Source organism: Kryptolebias marmoratus, linkage group LG7 (assembly GCF_001649575.2).
Source record: "Kryptolebias marmoratus isolate JLee-2015 linkage group LG7, ASM164957v2, whole genome shotgun sequence".
In the NCBI taxonomy this organism is placed as follows: Eukaryota; Metazoa; Chordata; class Actinopteri; order Cyprinodontiformes; family Rivulidae; genus Kryptolebias; species Kryptolebias marmoratus.
The window spans coordinates 1,037,624-1,052,917 of NC_051436.1; the positions used below are offsets into that span (position 1 = coordinate 1,037,624).

General features: G+C 43.8%; 1 protein-coding gene across 1 annotated transcript in view; it reads left to right on the forward strand.

The window, feature by feature from the left end:
• Positions 1 to 5,601: 5,601 nt before the first annotated feature.
• The window catches only part of npy2rl (neuropeptide Y receptor Y2, like), a 38,300-nt gene continuing 28,607 nt past the window's right edge, over positions 5,602 to 15,294 (forward strand). Inside the window, exon 1 of the mRNA XM_017436983.3 lies at positions 5,602 to 6,181. The gene's annotated coding sequence lies outside the window, so the exon portion shown is untranslated. The remainder of the gene's footprint in view (positions 6,182 to 15,294) is intronic.

Sequence of the window (15,294 nt, forward strand, 5' to 3'; positions counted from 1 at the left end):
CCTGGGTCCATAGAACAGCATGAGACAGGGTCCTGGGTGCAGGGGACAGGGTGAGACAGGGTCCTGGGTCCAAAGGACAGGGTGAGACAGGGTCCTGGGTCCATAGGACAGGATGAGACAGGGTCCTGGGTGCAGGGGACAGGGTGAGACAGGGTCCTGGGTCCATAGGACAGGGTGAGACAGGGTCCTGAGTCCAAAGGACAGGGTGAGACAGGGTCCTGGATCCATGAGACAGCATGAGACAGGGTCCTGGGTCCACTGGAACAAGACCAAATAATATTTGAACTATATTTCTCCTGTCTCCAGCAGCCCAGGAGACGGGCCTGTCCTCTCCTGTCTGATTCGGTGGTAAACTCTCATCTTCTGTGATTTCAGCTCAAATCTGACTCTAATAATCCACCAACAGAAACCGTCTTCATTAACCAGACGATAACTTCCTGTCTGGACTGAAGACTGAGATCCAATCAGCAGGTGTCCTGCCTGTCCTCAGCAGGACACCAGGTGATCATTTCATCACGTCTGATTGGTTTTAATCTCTCTTCCTCGTCTGTTTATCTCTGCGGGGATCGTTTATGTTATATCAGGAACATATGGCTCTCCGCTGAGACGCAGCAGAAATGTCAGACAGGCTCCAGCAGGTCTCTGAGAGGACAGGAAAGGGGAGATCATGTAAATCTGTCAGCCCACCTGTCTGACCCACCGTCAGCAGCTGAAGCTTTCAGCTTGTTGTTCAGGCAGCTCGTGGGGAGAAACATTTCCAGAATAACAGTTAAAGTTTCGTCTGTCAGCTTCAGAAACACATTTATTAATAAATATTCCATAAATGCAGGAAATCAGAGAGTAACTCCTGAGCTGTCTGACTGCAGAGGATCAGCTTGATTTATTAATGTTGATTTCATTTCTCTGTTTTCTTTTTAACTCTTTCTGCAGACTTTGTCTTATTGTAGCCGTTCAGATATCCAAACATTCGGCTCGTTCAGCTGTTAGCTGCTGTGACTTTTAGGTTTTAAACATTGTTGTTTTTAAACAATGCTGGCTCTGGTTTTTTCTTCTTTTGCTCCTTTAGCAAACCTTTTTGCTGCTTTCATTCAGTGTTTTAGCTTCTTTCAGCTCGCATTTTGTTGCTTTTAGCTAATCTAATCTTCTGCTTCTTCTAGCTTCTGTCAGGATTGGTGTTTTGTTGGAGTTATTGAGTTTATTTTGTATTTAGTTTGTTTCTTCTATTCTGTTACTTTTAGTGGTTCCGGTGTTTAGTCCTGTGTAGTTGGTGTTTTGGTCCCGGTGTCCTCTGTGATGTCATCGTTCACCTGTCCTCAGCTCCGTCCTCGTATCTGCACCTGTCCTGTTTTAGAATCACTCACCTGTGACCTCTGACCCCTCACCCTGTGCCGTTAAAACCTGTTAATCTTCACCACACACCCTCTGGTTCATTGTTCTCATGTGATGTCCCGTTGTCCTCGTGTCTCGTCCCTCGCGTCTCGTCCCTCGTGTTCCTTGCACGTTTTTCTGCTGCTGTCATGTCACCATTTTGTTTTTGTTATTTTATTTGGAGTTTCTTGTCTGCCTGAGTCTGGGTTCGAACCGTCCTCCCCCCACAGACCCGACAGCGTTAAGAATTCACTTTCAGCTCCCTGACTCAGAACTGAAACTCATTAATTCATAAAGTTGATTAAAATCACATTAATCCACATCAGTGTAGCAGAAATGTAAATGTTCCAGATTTCTCTGTTTTCTGCTGCATATTCTGCTCAACATCTCATGATTTACATTTAAGGTTCAAGCTCCGTGAATTCACTCCATTCTTTGTTAAACAAGCAGAATATATTTAATCATCATAAAAATGATAAAACATTTGATTTGACATTTTTAAAATGAGCATTTCTGGCTGTGATCTCCTGTTTTTATTGGAAAACTTAAATGAAATTGACCTTTTTCGTGTAATGTCTCGCATTTATGCAGAATAAACATGAGCCACACTTTTGATGATGTTTGCATGATTTATGTGACTTTTGTGAAAAGGTTAAAATGAGCAGAGTGCTGTTAGAGGACCCCCTCCTGCAGGTAAAACGCTTCTTTTCTTTCTCCATCCCACTCCGTCTCCGGCGTCTGGAGTTCTTCTTCTTCTCTGGGTTTTAATCCCGGACTGGCAGGTCCATTACAGCAAAACGCCAAATGCTGATGAGGAGAAGAATTGACCGCAGCAGAGCCGTGACAAAAATAAGAGCCGGCGCTCTTTAACTCGCCTCATGGATGCGTTTTATACATGAGAGGGCAGAGATAATGGTTCTCTGTGAGTCTGAGGCAGCCGTTCATAATAACCGTGGAAATAAAACTCGTTCAGACTGACGGGTGAATTTTAAGGTTTCCAAGAAAGTTCTTAGTTTGATGGAAAGCCAGACTGTGTTGGACCTGTGTTACATAACTGTGTGTGTGTGTGTTAGCTGAAGCATTAAGTCTGATATTCACACTCGGCTGGTGGTCCTGACAACCATAATCTGTCTTCTGACGGGACTTTCAGCAGCAGACCTGCAACTTTCTGTAACTGTCAGGAGGAACCTCGCCGCCCCTCCTCCATCACACAAAGAACCACTTATTACCAGTTCAAACTTAAAGAAATACTCCCTGCTGAAATATCAGGTTTAGGATATTTCTGGAAGGCAACTCATGCTGAAGTTATCTTATCTTCTGTTAAACTCCTCATTAAAGCTGCTACATGTTATATAAACTCAAACATGTGGCCAAGAAGTGACAGAATTTTACAACATAAATGATGAACGTCAATAAAAACAGAACTGAGACTAAAAGATGGGTTTGATTTGTGCAGATTACTGTAATTTGTTTTTATTTTCATGTTACACAAAGTCAAAGGTGTGTGTGTGTGTGTGATTAATTAAACTAAGAGCTAAAAGGTGTTTTAATGAGGTCAGCTAACGAGCTCTTTACTCTTCAGTTCCATCCGCCTGCATGGATGAAAATGACTCTTCACCGAGGAGTCGCCGTGTTCATCAGATTAAACAGCCTAGGTGTCAGTTTGTCACACAGCTGGGGTTAGGGGTGGTGTTTCTTTTTGCACCACCAGGAAACAGTTTTTAAACAATGATTCAGACGTTTAAATCCAAAAAACATCAAATAATATGTTCTGGCTTCGTCTTCAGACTCGGCCCGGCAGCAAACGCCACACTTCACTTTGAATTAGCTCTTTATTCTCACACACACACACACACACACACACACACACACACTTCTGCTTCAGCAAACAGTCAAGCGGGGCTCGGACCTGGACCGGGGGACCTAGACCGGGCAGCCAGCGCCGCTCACGCTTGACTGCCTGATTGGACAGCAGGACGGTGGACGCCTCCGTCCTCAGATTGTCTCTCCTGCTTTGACTTTTATTGAATTTTATTCATAAAAAAGCTGCAGCTTCATCAGACAGATCAGCTTTATGGTGCCACCATAACGAAAACATCTGACTGTAAAACCTCGAGTTTCTTCAGAACAGAAGGTTAGTTGCAGAGTGTTGGTTTAAGTTGGTTTAAGTTGGTTTAAGTTGGTTTAAGCTGTTTAAATTGGTTTAGTTGCAACAAATTGTTAGAAATCTTCTCTTAGAATCTTGTTGAATTGGATCTTATCTGCATGTCTGTGAATGAAATGCATTCCTGCAGATGATGTGCAGTTCCTGTTGTTGCAGTTTAGGGACAAAGCGTCTCTTAAAGACGTCTCAGAATGATCCGTTTTGTCTCCAGTCAGGATGGTCAAACTCTCCCCAAGTCGTCTCATCTGTCGCTCTCTCCGACTCACAGAAGGACTCCAGGCGAACAAATGTTTGAAACTTCCTGCAAACTGAGAGCGAAGCCCCGAGACTCGACACTTCCACATTAGAAACTCATGAATGCAGTTTGTCTCCAACAGGAAGTTTGTTGTCTCGGCTCCTCTCTGAGGGCCTGAATGGTTTCTTCTCAGCTGCACAGAAGCAACTTGTCTGCAGCACAGTGAGTCCTGCAGTTCGCTTTGTGATGACTGTGCAGAAGTTTGGGTCATTTTAGTCACAAGCTCAGGCCCTAACGAGCTCGTTAAGGCCGTGGTGTGTTGGAGCTCTCATTAGGAAAGGCCAAGTGATGCAAACTTCAAAGCTTTATTAATAATCTGACAGTCAGCAGGAAGCAGCTCCTCCAAACCAAAAAAACAACCAACTGCTGCTAAACAAGCAGGAGCAAACTGGGAGGACTGCAGAGCTTTTATTTGTTGGTTTTTAATAAATAAACTGTGTTTTGCCTTGAAGGTGTTTTAAAAAGTGAATTTAAAGAAGCAGAGAGTTTGTTTCTGACAGCAGCAGGAAGAACAAACTGACAGATGAAGCTTTGAAGGAAATCCATTTTCTTGGAGGAATTAAAGAGAATTTTATTTTATTTTATTCCAGAAACCTTTCTTCCTTCAGTTCACGTCTCCTGATGCTCCTCGACAAGTTAATCTGTAAGAAAAATGTTTATAAAGACGTTTAACAGCTGGGATGTTCCTGGAGGAAGGAGGTGTGAGTGTCATGCTGTGGGCTCCTGTTGCCGCCTTCATCACTGCTGGAAACCAGAATCTGCTGAGTCACTGTTTGTGGCTGTCATTCATGTTTGTGGGGAGGAGTTAACACACAGCTGCACTTTGGTCAGGCAGAAAAACAGACTGAAAAGTAAGCCTCAAACAAACAGTCTCGGTGGGAAAACTAGAAGTTAGACTGAAAACGTCTTTAACCAGAATTGGCTGACATGTTGGGTCGTCCCGTAAATGATTTTACAGTGTTTTATGTCGGAAATATGACAAGTTTAATGTTTCAAATTTGAAGGAAGTCACTTTTTATCTCTCAGAGAAAACATCAGTCCGTTAGCCATGAGACAGCGAGGTGGAAAGTCTACGATGAATCAGGAAAATCTTTTAGACTATTATCCAAATTTCATCTACATCATAGATTTACTGCTACTAAAAACTACAGTTTATTATTTCCTAAATCTGCAGGAGAAACAAACTGATCATCGTCACGAAAACAGAAGCATGAAGAATGAAAAGTAAAACCTGATTTTCTCTTGTTTTATCAAAGTCATTTCTTTCTACAGGAATTAATTTTCTTATTTTTACTATATTTTGATGAGTTTGTCTCCATCATATGAGACCGTTAGCAGAAGTCACAGCACATCAAGCTGCACACTTTGATGCTGTTTTTGTTTGTTTTATCAGAACTCTGGAGAGGAGTGAATTAATGATGACAGAATCAGGAGAACAGTAAAGTATATTTAGGTTTTGTTTGTTTTCTTTTGCCCTCCGAAGGTGAAGCAGCTGTAAAAATGTTTGTCTGCAGTGTTAGCAAAATATCTGACTGGACGGGTTTGAATGACCTTCACTGGCTGAACTTACAGCTGATGAAGGTTTGGGGTCACCCTGATTCAAGATGGCCGCCACAGTTAGTGACTCAGCATGGAGTGGTAGTAGCTGAGCATCCTCCCAGCTGCAGCAGCTCTCCATGAGGCGGGCGACATGCATTCCTCGAGTGACTGTTAGAGCTTTAATTTCCTCCCCCTCAGACTGGACCCCTCCTCCCGGATCCTCGTGCGTAAAGACGCGTCAGTCCGGTCTGAGAGTCCGGAGCAGCAGGAGGACCGGGAGGACCGGGAGGACCGGAGGACCCGGACCTTCAGATCCAGAACTTCAGCCGGAGTTCGGCTCCTGCGGCGGGCGGGTCTGAGTGATCCCCCCCAGAACCGGGTCTGTGAGCGCGCGCCTCTGACTGGACGCGGATTAAAGCTGCAGAAATCTCCGCCCAGCTGTTTGTTTGTTTGTTGTTTTTGTTGTTTTTATTGTTTTTAATGGCAGCGGAGGGTCACGTGACCGGGAGCCGGGACCAGAACCGGAACCAGGACCGGGGCTCCGCGCTGACGGACGGGAAGGTCAGTGTGTCACACCGGAGCACGCACGCGCACACGTCAGACTTTCACGCGCCTGAATGAGGCGCTGAAAACACGCTCCGATTTGGATACAGAGCGCGCGCTGTGCACGCAGCGGCACGTGCGAGAGGCGCACGCACGAGCACGGTTCGACTACAGTGAGGGAATTGTCAGCTGCACGCGCGAGGACAGGATGGTTTACACGCACGCGCACCGTTTGTATGAATTAGTGTCTCATTGGGAGCAGAACCCTGCAGGTAAATAATTCTGATTTATTATAATGTCTGTGAGCTTTGAATTTAATTATTATTTTATTTATTTAAAGACAGGGACTCAACATTTAAACAAGTCCCTGACAGGTTTACATTAATTTTATTAACATTATCTGGCATGATTTTGTTTTTGTGATTTGTTCTGTTTTTATATTTTAATCAATTTAATAACCTACATGTTTGTTTTATTTGTCAGGGGTTAATAATTTGATTACATTTTAATTTTAAAAAACAGTAACACAGAAAAAGAACAAATTACAGAAAATAATCTGTCATATTTTGGTGTGACCAATCTAGTTTTATTAATATTATTCATTTTTAAAGATCTTCTGAGTTTCTATAAGATTTATTTAAACCCTGAATTTATTTCCGCCCTGAACTCGTGCATTTTTCATTTCTGCTGGCTGTTGGTGCTGCTGGACCTGATGGGAAGCTAGGAATGATGATGTCCTCGTGTGTGGACAGCAGGTCCTGGGAGGTTAAATTAATAGTTTAGTCCTGATGTTTAATGAATGAAGACTCCAGGTTCGGCTTTTTAAACTGAATTCAATTAAAGAGTTTTTATAAGAACCTCAGAGAGGGTTCTGTTCACTGTGCAGAGAAATAACACGTCAGGTTCTGTTCTCTGCTGCCTTCAGGTTCATCTCTAAGTTCTCCCCACACACCCACACACGCACACACGCACACACACACACACACACACACACACACACACACACACACCGAGCTGATTTGCTGTTAAATGAGAGAGAAACAACAGGCTGTGATTGCCCGAGATGTTTGCTGCCGCTCTTATCCTCTGAGAGATAAGAAGAGGCTCCAGTTTAATTATTAAACCATCACTTCCAGCAGAAACTTCCTCGCCCTCCTCCTCTTCCTCGCCCTCCTCCTCCTCACCCGCCCGGGACGATGTGGAGATATAAAGGTGGGGTTTCAGAGCGCGCAGCTTCGTTTGTCCGCCTGTTATCTGGAGAAAAAAGGCATCATCCTGGGTTTAATGAGGCGCGGTCGACAGCTGGTGGCTCTTCTCTCCAATAAAGTGACCAAAGTTTACCTCAATCAGCCGATAATCAGCCGACGATCAGCCGACAGGCGGAGATCTTTGTTCCAGGAAGATGGAGTCCCAATATCAGCCGGATGACTTTACGACAGGTTCTGGTTCGGGAGAATAAACCTTTAGCTGCAGGCGAGCTGTGGGCTGCTTCCTGACGCACAGGTGTGTCCCCGTCAGACAGGTGAGCTGCTTCCTGCTCTGCTGGCCTGCCGGCCTCTGATGTGCTGCTGCTTGGCTCAGGGCTCAGGGTCTGATTATCACCTGCCGCACAAGGTGAAAGGGCAACAGTGTTTTTGCACAACACGTCATGAAGCACAGGATGGATTTAAATGAAAATAATCCCTGGATGAGCGTCTACAACTGATTACTGTTCAGAGCCAGCCCAATTCAAGATGGCTGCCACAGCCAGCTGACCTTAGAAGGCACAGAAATAACTCTGGTAGTAGCTGAGAGTCATCCTCGGCACAGACTCTGAGCTCCGACTCATAACTCCGTCTCTTTTCTCATGAAATGGTCTGAGTCTAAACGTGCCGGCGGGTGATAAGCATTCCTTCAAGGAGTGCTCGGCCTTCAGTTGTTTTGTTGCGCAGGTCCTTTTTTGTGAATATTTGTAGTTTCCAGACTCCTGTGACCAGATTTTAGTGAAATATTGACCTCCGTCTCACTGAGGGACGCTGGTCTCATTTATCGTCTTCAATCTGCAGTAATGACCCGTCTCCAGGTGAAAAATGTCTTTAATCCCAGCAGGACGGGCTCCTCTGGGGCCTCCAGCCTCCCGTTGTTTCCCCAGGCAGCCACGAGCGGACCGAGCCTCGTTCTTCAGGTGGAAAACCTTCCAGCCGCAGCTGGAGATTCTTCTCAGGGAACGAAACGCTGAGTCAGTCACAGCAGTTCTGTTTGTGCAAAGAGCTGTGTCAACAAGTTCTTAATGACTTCATTTCATTTGCTTTGAAACATTTGAGATGGTTTGTGTTTTTTCTTGAGGACTTTATAAATCAGAGGTCGGTTACAGCCCACAAGTCCTCGTTCTTTCAGATTTTAAATTAGAGTCAACATCAGGACTGAACTGCAGCAAATCAAAAATATGCTGAGGCCAAAATGAAAGGAAAAGAATATTTCATTTAATTCAGCCAAACATCTTCAACTCGAGACATTTCAGGCTTTATTCATTCACTTCACTGCAGTCACTGGATTCTTCCTGCAGAAATTATTTTCATGTTTGTCAAAATGAAGCTTATTAAACCTTGTGTTCATTGAAGGAATGCATATCGCCCGCCACCGTTCCTGCCAGAGTGTTAGACTAAAATCAAAACTGAATGAGTTGATCGTACGTCCAATGATAAATTTCTGAGTTTAATTAAATTTTGTCCAGTTGGTCGTGAGATATTTTAGTAAAAGATCCACAAAAACATTATCGTCCATCTTTGCCTTTTGGCGTCAGGTGATAATGGAGTGTATTTTGTAAAACAGTCTTTTGACGTAAACGGCATCACGTTCATGAAGGATTCCTGTTGTGTCTGAATCAGGTTGAAAGATGACATGTTAGCACGTTAGCATGTTAGCACGGTGGACGTCTTTGTTTTGATGATTTTGTGGCGTTTCCTTCTTCTGTGTGACATTTCTGCAGAGTATCTGGAGTTCAGCAGCATCTTGTCTCAGTTCTTCTTCATGAACCTCGTTTAAAAACAGCTGAAGCCCTAAACTGTTGAAACGCTGTGGAAGAAATGTTGAAATTCTGCTGCAGTTGGTGCTAAACTGAGCTGATGGGTCCAAACGAGCAGCTGACAAGAAACCAAATCTCAACCAACTCATTCCCAATATTTCTGAGCTGTGGATGCATGAAGCACAGAGGTCAAAGGTCACATGGAGGTACGTTTATCTTGGCTGCCGCTGAGAATAAAGACATGCTGAGAAAATCAGTAAATATCTCTGCTTTTGTTAAATTGTTAGTTATTTCAGGCCAGTTTTATCCACAGCTGGGAGAAAGGATCTTCCAGAAGGACAGTTTGTTGAAGCATGTCGGCCATCTTGTGATGACTCGGAGGTCTTTGGGTTGTTGGAGCAGATTTCTCCTTTCTTTGTAGTTCTTTGGTGTCTCTGAATCAATGTTTGGTTTCTGTCTGCGTCTTCGACACAAACATGATTTGAGCCGAGCAGAAACTGACAAACATGGAGACCACGCAGCTGCGCTCGACTCTGTCATTTCTTCTTCTCTGGCCAACAACTGGGTGACATAATGAAGAAATAAACACTCGAGCTGATGTTTAATGCAACACAGCCTCAATCACAATGGCAGCTGACTGTACCTTTGATTGACCTTTGACCTTTCTAGTCTTGGGCTTGTTGGCACATTTTATGTAATTTTTAATTAAAAAAGGAAGTAAAAGGTCTCTTTAGTTAGTTACTGTGAAGTTTTTACAGTAACTGTTTCAGGATCAGTTTCTTGTCAAAGAAGCTCCGCCTCCTTTTGCTCTTCAGAAAAGGTGGGAATCACCATAGCAACCAGTGTCTCAGCAGCTTCTTTTATATAAATATATAGAATAAAATATTCTGATAAATGCCAGATTTTAAGGCAGCCTCCCATTGGCACAGAAATGAGGAGGAAAATCTCTTCAAGCTTTGACTTTAACTTGTTGTTTTGTTGCTTTTCCTAAAATTAACGACCAGATGTATTTGACTTTTTGCTGACAGCTTAAATAAAACCCAGAAATGTGCTGTAACATAAGAAGCTGAGGTGTTTCACCACCTTGGGTCCAACATGTGACGATGTGACTCGGACGGGTGACTCTGATGCTAACGGACCGCCGCTCTCCTCCTGAGCAGACGAGTGCATCTGTTCGTGTCGTTACGTAATCGGAAAAAAGCTCGCAGCTCTCCTGTTGCCTCCAACATTCCCCTCCCTACCCTCCTGTGCAGCCTGTTGTCACATACCAACACACACACACACACACACATACACACACACACACACACACACACACACACACACACACACACACACACACACACATCTGCATCCAGACAATCGAATGCTGAGCTGAAGCTGCTCTTAGCTTCTTTTTTCAATTTTATCACCATCTAATGAGTGAATCCGGGCTACAGATGTTGGGTGGTTAAAGTCTCGGGAGGCAGTGTGAGCGGTTTATCACCAGCCCCACACACACACACACACACACACACACACCAACACAAACAGAGCGAGACAGATCTGATGGTTGCTGGCAGCTGAGCTTCAGCCACTCTGCCCCTGGAGGCAGCGAATGTTCTGCTTTAGCCCCGCCCTCTGTCACAACTCTTCCCCTGTCAGTCATCCTGATGCCCCGCCCCCTCTCTAACCCTTCACACACACCTCCTCCTGACAAACGTGTGTTAAAAGGCTAACAGCGATGTCACGACCCCTTCAGACGTGTCAGTGACAGCAGCACGTTGTCGTCAAAGACGGGCTGAATAAAGTTTCTACAAACATTCTCAATTTATTTTACTCTTCTTATTAAATCTAGAATTCTTGGTATTTACTGTTTGAAGCTCCAAACGTTGGGTCGTATGAGTGGGAGAACAGAGACGAAACAGGAAGGAGTTAAAATCTGCCTGTTTTCTTCTTGTTCCTCTGAGCCGTTCTTCAGCTTCCAGCCTGTTGCCATGACTCTGGCCTCCTCTTCATCTTCATCATCGTCCTCTCTCATGGCTGGCTTCATTTTTTTTTTGTTCTGGTTGCACTCCAACTGTCACAGCCGTGCATGCACATCACAGGACGCCGACTTTCATGTGAACCCTGGAGAGGAAACCCTACAGACCCAACATCAGGTCCTCTTTTCACGATGACGAAGTTTCTGACAAGTTTGAGTCAAATTAGACTCAATTAGTAATCTAAATTAGTATTTTAGAGCTCAAACGTTTGGAACACGAGACAAAGAACAGGTGGAACGTCATCAGACTATTTATGAAGTTTACTTTTTGCTGCTGTAAATCATCAATAACTGGTACAAAAATGTCCAGTGAGCTACAAGATATGACCTGCCAACTGAACATAAAAACACAAAAAATGGTTGTAACAGATTATAAATGTTGCCATGAACTGTTTGGAGTCAGCTCTGTGTTTTAGCAGAAATAGGAAATGTTGGAACATCCTATTTTTCTGAGGTGCAGTGAACGCAGCACAACTTGACGTCAAAGTTTAATGACTGCAGTTCTTCAGTCGGAGGCGTTTATCTTTGTTCCACCCAGGTGGTGAGTTTCTGTTTTCGGGTCAAACGATGCAGCGTTTAGTTTAAAGACAGAGAACATCTCTGGACACGGTTTGACAGCAGCATGTGGAGATATGATCCGAGCCTCTCTGGAAACCTGTGAGTCCGTTTGTAAAGCTCTGAAGAAGCTGCCTCCAGCAGCGTTTGACGGTTTCCTGTAGAAGGAGGTTATTCTTGTAGCTGACACCCAGTGAATCAGGTACACGCAGCTACCTGACGGGGAGTTGTGACAAGAGTTTCTGCTGTTCCCTCATTTTCACAGCGACTGTCTGGTTGAAACATGAGAAAATGTCAGAGTTTCTCCTGCTGCTGTGAGTTCGTATAATCCTTTATTTATTTGGAACTCACTGTCTGGGGAGTGTGTTTGCCACACACACGCCTTGCTGAATTAAATTTGTTTGATAAATAATCCATCAGTTTGAGGACTTGGGGGAAGGTGAGTCCAGTTGCAGAGGTAGTTAAAAAGCTCCTCACAGCGGGAGATGCTGAGGGTTTGTGGGATCAGTGCTGCCATCGTTTATACGCCTCTTCAGTCTCATGAAGAACTGGGACGACACCTGTGGTAGTTAGGATCCTGTTTTCTTTAAATGGGACCAGAGAACGTGTGTTCCAACTGTTAGACTCGGCGACATGGGGAGGTTTACTCCAGGATGGTGGATAAGATTCTCACCCCTGCAGAGCTGCTAAGAGAGGGGTTCAAACCCTTCAGGTGTAAGTAGGGGGCTGACCATCTACTGTCAAGGTGAGGTCCCCCATAAAAATATGAAGTTTAGAACATCAGAAATGTATTTTGAGGACAATTTGGGAGAATCTTTGAGTTTTTGGAGAGTTTTCAGAACAAATTAGATGGAGAATTAATTTAACCAAGACCAGGAACTATCTCCCAGGGTGGTAAACATGAAGCAAGTTATCTTGTAAAATAGATTTAGATTGTCTCTGTATTCTTTTTAGTTGGTGGAATTCAACTGTTCCTTTCTTGGACACTCTGGCATCTGTCATCTGCTGCCTGGAAAACGATGCAGAGTCACGGCCCAACATCGACCAATCAGAAGCAGATAAATGCAATCTCTTGTCCAATCAGCTACGGGGCTTAATTGCTTGCTCAAAGATTGCTGTGCCCATTGATCGACAAAAATGATCAAAAACAAGCTTGGAGAGGAAGAAAATCACCATTTATTGTGAATTAAATTACATTTTGCAGATCTGAGATAACACAGGGACTCTCCTAGGCAGACCTTTCCAAAAGATTTTTTGTCAATAAACCAAAAGTAGCTGGCAAAAATGTGTCTGAATGAAGATTTTTGTTGGCTTCCGGCTACTTTTGAACCTCCTGCTGACGGTGTTATAGAAGTTAAACGGTCCTGTGGACCTGTAGGAGACGTACAGTTACATCTCCTGAAACATTTTGCAGAATTCCCTTCGAAGGTTTATCAAGTCCCTGTAAAACCAAAACAAGAGCTGTGTTCAGATTCTCGGCACAAAGTGGAGGTCTGGGCTGACCCACGACATCGAATGGAGTCAGCTGAGGTGCTTCAGGTATCTGGTGAAGAGGATTTCTGGGCTCTTCTCTGTAGAGGTTTTCCAGCACTGGGAGGGTAGCTCGAGGCAGACCCAGATCTGGCTGGAGGGTTTCTGTATCCTCTCTGGTCTTGGAACATCTTAGGACGCCCTCAGTTGGAGCTGGAGGTTGTCGCTGGGAACAGGAAGCTCTGGTTTCCCTCCTGAACTTGTTGCCTCTGCAACCTGACCAATGGATAGAGATTTGTGTAAATTAGGAACGGCTGTAACCATTGTGTAACCATTAATTCTGCTGTTTTGGGTTCAGATATAGAACATGTCGGACACCAGACAGGACGTTTCTGTCCAGGAATAAGAGTCAAACACTGAGACGGGTCTAAAGTGTTTAGAAATATTTCAGCTGTGCAAAGAAACAAGTTTTATTTTCCATGTTGTGTAATCATGTTTATATAAACGTGTGTGCTTTATGCTCGTTGTGTTTCTGCTGCATGTTTAATTAGAAGCAGGAGGCTGGGTCTGATTGGTGTTCATGGTGCTCATTGGAGCGAGTAGAGAGGGAAACGAGGCACATCGGTTCATTTAGGTCTCATTTAATGTTGTCCGCATGTCAACAATCACAAAGGCCACGGTTCACTGACGCCATGTTGCTTTTGTTTTAATTGTCTTCATTTATTCACTTCATTTTCCTTTTTTCTCCCCTGAAACATGACAAATGACATCCAGACTCCAACCAAACCCTCATCATGAATCTTCAACCCCTGAGGGTTGGTCCTTGTACAGATAATTGGAACAACTTATCATTTTAGTGTTAAAAGTTAAAATCATTAAAAATCTGCCCAGTTTTAGCTTACGACTGCATGATTGGAGCTTTTCCATCGTTGACCCACCGCAGGTCTCAGTTATCTTCTCCTCTTCTTGACTTTCTGTTAATCTTTTCTCTTCCAATCTTTCTTCCCATCGTTTCTGAGGAAATTAATTAAAGCTGACTTTATCATAGAGCGTACAACTGATTCTGTTGGAGCATAAAGCCATAAAATGCCATGTTCTTCTTCTTATCATCAGCCTGTTACCACCCAGATCCACAGGGGTTAGAAGTGCTCTGTTCGGCTCATGTTTCTGTTTATTATGGTCTGGTAAATGTGCTGTGATTGTTGCCATTATCATCGGTTTCGTCCAGGTTGGATGTTTGGAATGTTTTTCTTTATGTTTAGCCAATAAACGGAACAATGTTGTCTCATCTTTGCAGCCTCTCTCTAATGTTTAGCCTTTAACACACCATTAAAAACTAAAGGTTGAGATAAAATAGGCTCATACCTCAGCCTTGATTCATTTCTAATCTGAAAGTAGATATTTTGGCCTGGGAAGGTTTTCTGAACTTCCTTGTAAAGAGACGTAGATGTGGCTGCGTTGGTCTTCCGGAGAGGAAAGAATGAAATCTTTGGACTAAAGTACTTTGTTATTGTGTTCATTAATTTATTTGTAAAAAATCTTATACAGCAGCTGAGATAAACTCTGTGAAATCAGTCCCTGAAAATGCCTATCACCCACTGCCTTAAATCCAAAACCTTTAAACGAGATCTTTTAGAGCTTTAAATTTTATCTCAGTATCAGAAGAACTGACTCATCTACAGCCAGTTTTTTATGGTTGTTAAGGTTGATTAGATAAGACATAAGACAGTGACACCATAGTCTGTTGATACCAGCCTTTGAGACATGATAACACAAGGTGTTGTAGAGAATATAAAAGTTCTGATTCTGTAATTCTTAACGACAGTCCTCACTTCGTGTGACCGGATCCAAAGGTGAGGGTTCTCTGACGTACTGACAACATGACCACCTGGTTTCATCCAAACTTCTGGGTGCTTAACTTTTTACTGTCAATCTTATTGACATTTAACATTTCAGACCTTGAAAGCAGAAACAGTTTGGTCTCATCTTGGCACGTTTCAGACACAGTTTGCTGTTCCGGGATCAGCAGCCGCGTCAGCCTTAAAGGAAATGTCAGAAACTGATTTTTCGGTTGGGTCAAATGTGAACCGTCCGACATTTGCAGAGCTGAGCCATTCATGGACCAGACTTTATTGGTAGACGTGGCATTTATTGGGTTTTACGAAGAAGAGAACGAGGGGAATGAACTGGAAAAGGTGAGCAGGTGGAGGGATAAAGAAAGAAGTCTTAACTCTGCAGCTGCTGGTGAACGCCTCACCTGGAGACCACCTGGAGACCACCTGGAGACCACCTGGCTGACAGTTTGTGTGGCTGGGATGGACTGAAGTGAAATT